The sequence below is a fragment of the Pinus tabuliformis genome, chromosome X (assembly GCF_031772625.1).
Source record: "Pinus tabuliformis cultivar Carrire ecotype Pingquan chromosome X, CPIR1, whole genome shotgun sequence".
In the NCBI taxonomy this organism is placed as follows: domain Eukaryota; kingdom Viridiplantae; phylum Streptophyta; class Pinopsida; order Pinales; family Pinaceae; genus Pinus; species Pinus tabuliformis.
In genome coordinates, this window is record NC_142308.1 from 663,172,139 (window position 1) to 663,183,032 (window position 10,894).

Here is a 10,894-nt window from a genome sequence, read left to right on the forward strand (position 1 = left end):
AATTGGAAATTAAAATCAAATATCTTAGATCTCATAGAGGAAGAGAGTTTATATCAGATGAATTGATCAATTTTTGTGAGCAGCATGGCATCAAAAGGTAGTTTTCCATAACTAAAAATCCTCAACAAAATGGAGAGGAAAAAAGAATTAATAGAACCATTCAACAAATGGCGTGTGCCATGCTTGATGAGTCAGGAACAACTCATACCTTTTGGGTTGAAGCAGTACATACAATTATGGATATACTTAACAAAACCCATGTTTGAGTAAATAGCGATAAAACTTCGTATGAACTCTTGTATGCAAAACCTGTAACTGTTAAACAATTTATAATATTTGGAAGAAAATGTTTTATAAAGAAACATGATGATAAGATTAGAAGATTTGAATATAGAGTTGATGAAGGAATGCTTCTTGGATACTCTTCCGAAAGTAAAGGATCTAAATGATATAATAAAAGGCTCCAAAATAATGGTGAAATTATAGATATTGTGATTGATGAAGCATCCACATGTACCAAAAGAGAAGAAAAATCAGATGACGAACAACTCCTTACTAAAATCCAAGAAGTTGTAGGAGAAGAAAAAAGAGAAACATCAAAAAGAGGAATTGAAAACGCAGGTGCGTCAGAAAATATTCCATCAAGGTATGTTAAGAAAAATCGTCCTGAATCTTAAATTCTAGATGATAAAGAAACAAGAATACAAACTAGAAGAAATTTTGATGGATCATCTAGTCACTTAGCCCTATTATCCTTATTGAACCTCAAAATTTGAATCAAACAACCAAATATGAATGTTGGGTTAAGGAAATGAATGAAGAAATTGATCAAATAGAAAAGAGCCATACATGGGAACTTGTACCAAGGCATCATAATAAAAATTTAATTGGGACAAAGTGGGTATTGAAAAACAAACTGAATGAAAATGGAGAATTAATTCAAGACAAAGCAAGAATTGTATGTAAAGGCTATCCTCAACAGGAAGAAATAGACTTTGAAGCCACATTTGTGCTTGTAGCTAGTCTTGAAGACATAAGAATGTTTTTTTCATTTTCCATCTTTCGTAACTTCATTGTATCTCAAATTGATATTAAATCTGCATTTTTAAATGTGGACCTAGAAGAAGAAGTTTATATTGAACAACCTGAAGGATTCATACTTGGTAATGATATAAATCTTGTTTTCAAACTTAAGAAGGCATTATATGGGTTATAACATGATCTTCATGCAAGGTATTATTGTTTTGACAAGTATCTTCACCAACAAGGATTCAAGAAAGGATATGTAGATAAAAATTTGTATATCAAATATGATAATGACAAAATTTTGGTAGTAGTGGTTTATGTTGATGACATCATATTTGGAAGCAATGTTGAATCTATGAGTCAAGGATTTGCTTTAGCCATGAAGCAAGAATTCTAAATGTCTTTACTTAGTGAGCTAACATACTTTCTTGGTCTTCAAGTTCACCAAATTAATGATGATATCTTCCTTTCTCAAACCAAGTATCTCAAGCAGAGTAAGAAGAAATATGGATTGGAAGACTGCAAACCTGTGTGCACACCAATGGTAACATGATGAAATCTCATCCAAAATGATGACTCTCCTACAGTTAATCAACCCGAATATAGATATATGATTGGAAACTTGATTTAGCTTGTCGGTACATGACCAAACATTATGCATGCAGTTGGCATAGATGGAAAATTACAAGAAAATCCTAAGGAAACACATTTCAAAGAAGTCAAGAGGCTATTTAAGTATCTATAAGGCACTCAAGATCTTGGTCTATGGTATCCCAAAAACACAGATTTTTCACTTCATGCTTAGACAGATGCAGATTGAGCAGGTAATGTTGATGGCTGCAAAAGTACTAGTGGAGGAACATTCTATTTGGGACATTGCTTAGATTCTTGGTTCAATAAGAAACACAATTATATTATTTTATCAACTGCTGAAGCAAAATATGTTTTTGTCGTTGCTTGTTGTACTCAAATGCTATGGATGATCCAAACATTACAGGGAATTCAAGTCAGTTATCCTCAACCTGTACCTATTCTTTGTGACAACACTAGTGCCATAAGTATTGCTAAAAGTCATGTCATTCACTGAAAAACTAAGCACATCCCAATCAAATACCATTTTCTTAGAAATAGATTTCTTGAACAAAAAGTCAAGTTGGAATATATTCCTTCAAAGGAACAAGTTGCAGATTTATTCATAAAGCCTCTTCCACATAATTCCATTGAATATCTCATACAGAAGTTCAGAATGATTCTTGCCTCTTCACTCTGCTAATTGTTCTAACATAGAAGGAACATACATGTCATGTTCAGGGGGAGTTGTGACTATGAAAAACCAATATTTTACATTATGTACGTGATTCTTATGAATTATAGTCATGTATGCACGTAGTTTTTGACTTAGACAGTCATGTATGGTTTCTTGTGGTGATAAATGAATGGCACAAATTCAAGGGGAGCTTCTCATATGTTTCCATCAGTTCATTATTATCTTTCTGGTTCTGACATTGGTTTGTTGCAGTCTGTTGGTGATGCCCTTATGCTGCTTAGGGTATTGGCTCATGATGAATGTTGATATGTTGCAAATTATGTGATATGTCTCTTTGATTGGTGAGAAAGAGATGATGTGATCATAATTGATGATGAAGATTTGGCACGGTTCAGGGCAAGCATCTTCCATGCTTCTAATGGTTCATTGTTGGCATCATGGTTTATTGAGCACTCCTTATTGCATTATGTTGACTATGATTTCTGGTGATCTTGATATATGGTTATTGTTGTTGTCATTACTAAAAATATATGTGTTGTTGCCACTATTCCATGGGTATCAATGGTGCTTGGGTTGCTCATGATGAAGTTATGAATGGTGCCTTATTATTTATTGATGCTACATCCTAATGCACTTGGTAAGGAGGATAAGTATGATATTGATGCTACATTGTCTAATTTTCTTATTTCTTCTTGATGATGATGATATTCATGATGTTTTCATTATGCCAATTATGTTTTTGTTGTCAGATGATTATGTTACAGATTCATATATGGTGAATGGTGGTTTCTGATGATTATCATGGTCTTGCTACAAAGGATACTTCATTGTTGATATTCTTGTTTATGGTTATAAATGTCATGTATGTCTCTTGATGTAAAGGTCATAAAAAAACCCATGTTGTAATCATTGTAAAGTCAGTCATGCATGGACTAGTGGGTCAAATATGTAACCCCATTATGTTGGGTGATTGATGTAATCATGGGAGCATAGAGTCCTTAGTGATAGGAAAGGTCATACTTGTGTATCGATAGCCATGTATTTTAGTTAACAAAGTCTTGTACTTTTATTGCATATCTTTGTAAGGTTCAGTATATGCTTAGGGGGAGCATGGTCAATATGTAGATTTCATATCAGTAGATCAGACTCACAGTATTGAGATCTAAAAGGGAATTACTTCATTCAACCTAGTTAAACCCTTTTCCCTTGATGGGAGAGAAAATACTTGGTGTTCGGAGGTGTTTTCACATGGTTTACAAACACCAAAGTGGTTGCCATCAAGTCCAAAGGGGGAGATTGTTGGCATTGTGGATAATGTGTTGTCCTTGATGGCAACCTACATGACCAATATGTCCTTGCTGTCAACTTGTTTATAATATCATGGCTATGGAACTAATACAGATATCAAGAATATTGGTATAGACGTTACAGAGGATATGGAAAGAAAATGGCAATTCAGTTACTGAATGCATGGAAATTGTGAATATTGAAAAGCATACACGACCCCTGTGAAGAAGAGTCACCTACATACATAGGTTCTATGAAAAAAAGTCGCGTACATAATTTGACCCATGCAAAATTGGATACCATGGGTCATTACCATGTAGTTTCCCATATTAATTATGACGAAACTTCTACTTGATCCCATCAATGAATACCATCAACTTTACCAAAGGATTTTCATATGGTATTAGCTAAGGAAAAAGCTATATATGGAGAGGAGATCAAGATGTTAAGTGTGTAATGTAATGAATCAATTATGTGTGATCTGATTTGGAAAAGGTACACACCAGGGAGCAAGGAAAATGTTCACATATGAAAGATCTAAAGTTGTCTTGAATACATGCTTGATTGATTTGCTTGTTTGAATGACTAACAATGCAAATTTGTGATTATGGTATAAGTATGATCATGCATATATAGATGCTGAGATTTGTAGCCTTTGACAATATGTGCACAAAGATCTAGGTTTAATAGGTGATTTGCATCAAATTTTTGTTTCAATAACTTAAATATCTATACATAGTTTTGGGTATATGTAGTAGCATATATACATGGGTGTACCTCGCAGTGGTCGTGTATATATTCTAAAATAATTTGTTTAGATTGTTGCCTGATTTTCATTTTGGTATTCAGTATATTGAAATATATATGCACATTTTATGCTTGATAATTGTGTATATATGCGGATCTGGTTAAAGACATATGCATATACATTGTCAGTTGAATTTGATTAGGGTTTGAATTGCCACTAAAAGTTTATGATGACTGTTCTATTTGTTGTTGTCTATCAATGATGTCGTAGTCATGATGATCTATGCTTGGCAGTGTTGATTGGCTTGAATTATTTGTGACTTAGTATATTGACCAATAATGATATTTCTTTTAGTGAGGGATTAGTTGTTGGTGTGGTGCAGTGATTCTATTTAACAATTTTCTGGATTCAAAGAATTGGGATTTCATGTACACAGGTTTTATGAAAAGTAAGCATGTATATATGTGGGTATACTTCAGAATAGTCATGTATACATTATGAAGTTAATAATGACCAGGTTTTGCAATCACTGCACATTGTTTCTATGATGACTCTATAGTATCTAAAAATGTGATTAATCAGTGAATGGTTGAATGGTTGATGTGTGACAATATTATTTGGTATTTCATTGATTTGATTTGGTTTCATTAGTAGAGATTCAATTTAATGATTGGTTTTATTTAGTATTTATTGGCTTGATGTTTTAGTGACTCAGTTGGTTTATAGTGCTTCAATGATTTATATTTTATGATTCAATATTCTATTTCAGGATTATTGTTGGTGTGGGTCCAGTATGAAAATTTGATGAAAGGTGGCATACATGTTTTGATGATTGATTGACAAGTGGATCCAATGTGAAATATTATGAAACATGGTCCACAAGGTGTTGAGGGTTGTAGCGTTCAGTGAGGAAGTAGGAGCGCCCTTTGGTAGGAGTCAGTAAATGAGATTAGCGTGTTGTAGCTCCCTTCTAGTGGATGATGGAGAACGAGTGGAGTTTCTATCCTCCTACAAGTGGGTACATGTGTGCTCGTAAGAGTCTACACCAGTACAAGATGTAATGAAGTTTTATTTTATAATAAAATAAGAAGACAAAGACGACATCAGCGACGGTTTTCTCCCACATAGGGTTTCCACCTAAAATATCAGTGTTCATATGTGTTGTTGTGATTCCTTATGTGTTGATGATTTATCTTCTCTTTACTGCACATGGTTACTACTTAATAAATGGATAATGAAATATTGATGCACTAATTAAAGATAAACATCTGATGGAACATATGAGAAAATTAGTTATCTAGGTACACGTGGTTTGCATTCACTAATGTACATACACACATGGGTTGCACAAATAAAAATAGCATACAAAATACTGAATGCAAAATTGAAAGTTAAATTAAATTAAAAATATTGATTCATCTTCCCAAGCATTTTTATTAACATGTAAAACAATTGTTACTACTAAATACATAACTATTGAAGTAAATTGTACTACGAAAAGTAAAAGACATGAGTGAAGAGGTTGAATAATACATTAGGAATCTAATGAAGTGATTGGGGCTGGATCCTAGGTGCTTGTACCTATAAGGGTTGGAGGTTTCAGGCCACATTTGAGATGGCCTTCCATGTGTGCTAACCAATCATCCATAATTATGAGACAATGTTGGTGTCATTGAACTCGTTGAATTTCATTCGAAAGGAGATGATGTCATTGCAGTCTTTGTGTTTTTCTTTCAGGACCTTGGCCAAGAGTGCCTTCATTTTCTAATGGAGGCTAATTGAGTCAAGATATTGGCTCCGACTTCTCCAGGTATGATCAAGGTTGGGAACCCAATTGAATACTTCGTCTTGGATTTCCAAATCAGAGTAAGTGTTACAATAGTTAGTGGTCATGGCTTCTACTTGGGGAATTTTCTCTTGGATTTTCAGAGGAGTGAAGGACTGAAAAATGAGCGTAGAAATTTGAGTCTAGGATTAGGCTTGTGGTCATCCTTGAGGGTCTATGCCACTCGACCCTTAGCGACAATGCATCCTTTGGTGATGCATGGTTTGCTAGGGAACAACAAGTGATAGTGAGGATGACCCCAAAAAATAAAGAAACCAAGAAAACAATAAGACAACATGTGCACACACACAAAAAAAGTATATATATATATATATATATATAATATATATATATATATATATATATATATATATATATATATATATATATATATATATATATATATAAATTTGTTGCATATTAATTTAGAGCATAATTTTAGAGAACATATTGCTATTTTATTTTTATGTGCAATCTCAGAAATATAATTATATGTGTATAGGGACTTTGTATATTTATCATATTTTATTTTTATTTTTTAATTTATTTATTTTATTATGTTATTTTTAATTTTTTCCCTATAAAATTTAATTTGATTATTTAATTAATTATTTTGAAATTTTTTCCTCTTATAAATATTTTTTTGAAGTGACTTTTCATAGCATTTTGTAAAATTTACTATATTTTAAAATAAAATAAAGAATCTTTTCATATAAAATAAATTTAGTTGTTGAATTTTTGAGTTTTATTAGAATAAATTTTGTCTAAATTAGCATAGATTCAGGTTAACCAAAATATATCAGGCATAAGATGGATCAAATCTCTTAAGTTGTAAAACTATTTTAGAGTGCAAAGCTTGAACAATAATTTGCACCTCAAGAAATTTGATCCCTCTTCAGCTTGATAGATCCTCGATTAACATGGATATATATATGCCATATGACTTGTTAAGGATGAAATGAATTGCATGTTTTCTTCATCTTGAGTAGCACACTAATGAATTATTTTAACTATACCATTTTTATTTTTTCAAAATTTTCATTTGCTTTATATATTATGCCAAGAGGCACTGTGCAACAATATTGTAAAACATTATGTAATGTAATGTTATGTTGACTCGTTTAAATTATTTAAAATAAAATTTAAATTTAAAAATAATATTTAATACTTGACATAGTTAGATGTCATTTTGATGGATGGATAGGTCAAGTCCCTTCATATGACCATATGAAACATATAAATAACCGAGCATGTTCTTCAATCCATCTCATATCTGTGGGTATCCAAGCTTGACAATTGAAATTTTTGGCTGAGCATGTGAGTTTCTCTCAGGAGAAGCCATGGATTTTTAATCATCTTCTTTGTTTGTTTGATGGTTTCTCCATGTAGCTGCTAAGAGGATGGGAGAAAGGAGAAAAATGCATGGTTCAAATTATAAAATTTGTGTTGGCATTGATGTCAACCTAGTAGGATGTGTGACAAATGGTTTTGGAGTTGCCTAGCCTCTATGTGTGGTTATGACAAATGAGTGTGTCCTGACTTATGTCCATATGGTATGATGATTGATGATTGGTTTCTTATGTGCAGATGTTATGTACGGTTTCTATGGTAGATGAGTTTATGCATATGCTTATATGAAAATTGTGCGGGGTCTAGAAGAGTAGTGGAGATGATGGATTGATTTGTTTAAATAGAAGAGATAGAGAACAATTTTTTGTTAGATAGTGCACCTAGTGACATGCAAAGGGGATGTAGAAGCTACACGTGGAGCTTCTAAAAGGGTATAAACTTACATAAGCCTGTAGCAGAGATCATGGAGTAACGAGACTCATTGATAGGGAAAATATTGTTTTAGTGAGGCAAACATTGATTTTTGCTTGTGATAGAGTTTACATAGCTTGCAATTGAGGATATTTAGAGGAAAAATATTCATTTGATTTTTTTGGTGCAACAAAATTATCAGTGTAAATTTAGAAGTGATGGCCTCTTCTATGTAGTAGCTAACATGTTGTGATTGTAGAGATTAAAAGATTTATTGTAGAGGAGATGAGAAGAGTGTAGATTTTTGGTTATATGGTTGACTTATTTGTGTTTAAAGGGACAAAGAATTTACATGTATGGTTGCAACAATGTTTCATGTTTCATATGGCTAATTTAGTTTGCATGATTTAATTTTTGTAGCTAGATTATTTGTAGTTAATGTATTGAGGCAGTGTCAGTTGAGAATGGTGTGTGGATTTGAGAGAGAGCTATGTATTAAGTTGTTTTGTAGCAAATGTAGTTGTAGAGTTGTTGGTGGTCCAGTGATTGATGTGTTGTTTGAGCATAAAGTTTTGTCTTCTATTGTGAGTTTTTGATTATGTGCTATGAATATATTGTTGTTGTGATGTTCACGTTGAGAAGATCAAAGGTTATAGTTTTAAAATGCATGAAATGTGAACCACATAGAGGAGTGGAGTTGGGGCACTCCGATAAGATAAGTATTGAGAACAAATTTCTTTATAGGTAGAATGGGATTTGGGTGAGGCTTTTTGGTCGTGGAGGATTCCATTAGATGGTGGTTCTAGAGTCATGAGATGAAGATCAAAGTTACATACAGATAGTTTCCATTTGTATACTCTATGTAATAATATGTTTGATAGATAATAAAATATACTGAGGAACACAACAATAACAAGGGTTGTTTTTTTACCCTGAGGGGGTTTTCCACTAGATATCGTGTGTCCATATGTGATGTGTTGATTTTGTTTCATTGTGCATGTTTACTTTATATGTTATGGATCTTATGTGATGATCATTATTGAAGTTGCATGTTCATATTTATTAATCATATGCTACATTATGAATTGTTTAATATAATGAAGAAAATTTTGAAAATTTGGGTAATTGATATCACTACTGATTCACCCCCCCCCCCCTAGTAGTGACCATGTTTTCCAACAATTGGTATCATAGCCCGATTTCTTCTAGTGCAGCTTCACCATTGGAAGGTAGATGATGGGTAACTAGGGAGAACTTGCAGCAGATGGAGTTCCTCTTCTACATGGACCACATTATATGATTTTGAAGGTGAAATTTGAATCATACCTTTTAACTCTTGATGTGAATATTTTGTTTTCAATTGAATATGGCATGTAGGATTAATTTAATGAGGAAGCCAAAGAGGATCATTTTAAAAGGATTATCACATCATGATGTAGCTAAAGTGAGACACTGCATGACTGCAAAAGAAATCATGGACAAGCTACATAGTTTGTATGGAAGAGAAGGGTTTCAAGATTCAGAAATTGTTGAAGAACCCCATTGCATTCTTGAAGAGAAAGAAAATGATAAAGAAGACTCCACATTCATAGTTGTAATAGATCCATTTTTCTCTTAAGAAGATAGTGAGAGAAACCATGAGAGTAATGACATGCAAATCATTGATCTAAAGATTCAACATGAAGAAGTCATCAAGGCAAATGAAATATTATCAAATCCGCTGCAAGTCCAAGAGGACTATTGTGAAATATTAGAAGTGGAATTAGCCTCTTTGAGATGTGAGATGGAAAATCAAATAATCAGCTATCCCAGTATCAAATATTGGAGAAAAACACCAAAATTTTGGATGAAATCCTTATCAGTCAAATATCTTCTTTTATAAAAAACGGAATGGGTTTTGAAGGAGAATCATGCATTATGAAGGAAAATAGTGAAGTGGAGGACAACCATGTAGTAGGAAATCACAAGTCCACCACCATTGGAGTTAATCAAGGGCCTAGGAAGCATCATCATCAAATGAACCTACGGAATAAAATAGATTATCATCACAGAAAAATAAAAGGATATCACAACCACAACATGCAACAATTCAGAAAGGTAAGGAACCATCCAATGTTTATGTTCCGACAAATGAAAACCCAAGGTATCAAAGTTTATTTTATGGATATTCTTTTTCTTGCAATCATTATGGACATCATGTTGTAGAATGTATGAAACAAAGATTTTTAGATAACCATTCTTTCAATTGTGGAAAACATGGCCATAAAGCTCTAGCTTGAAAATATTACAGGACCAAACCTACAAAATAAGCAAGCCCATTGATAAAGACAAAGAAGGTGTGGAGGAGAAAAGATGAGTTGCAAAGAACTAGCTCTTCAAAGGATGTCTTGATAGGAAACATTGTTTTGCAGAAATATAATCTACTCAAGGGGAGTAGATATTTGTTTTGTTCCCAATAGGAGATGGCTTCAAGAGAATCCAAAATGTGATAGATGTATGCAACTAAGAGAAGAAATTTTTATTATCATGCATCTAAATGTTTCAGGTCCACAAGATCAGTTTGAGGCATAGAAGGAGAGTGCATGAGTCTAGGGGGAGATCTACATTGGTATCACAGAAGGTTCTCTTGGTGGAGCTTGATCCCTCAAGGGTAGATCGCAGGACACTGGCCAAGAATAAGAGGAAGCAATCTTATAAGATGAAGGGATGAAAACAAGTCAAGACTGCTACAAAGCTTGAAGAACCTCTCCTCTTGGTAAAAGGTATGTCAAACAATATTTTCAGTCATGGAAATTTTTGATGTCAATCTAGTGATGATGATTTTAGAGTTATTGAAGAAGATTATAACCAGTGTGTTGAAGTTGATTCCTCAAGAGGTGAGGATGGTTTTTTTCCAGTGCATGAATATGAGAATGATGAATTTAAGATATTAGTGACCCTTGAAGCAGAAAACAAAACTCAAGAAATATTGATAGAGAAG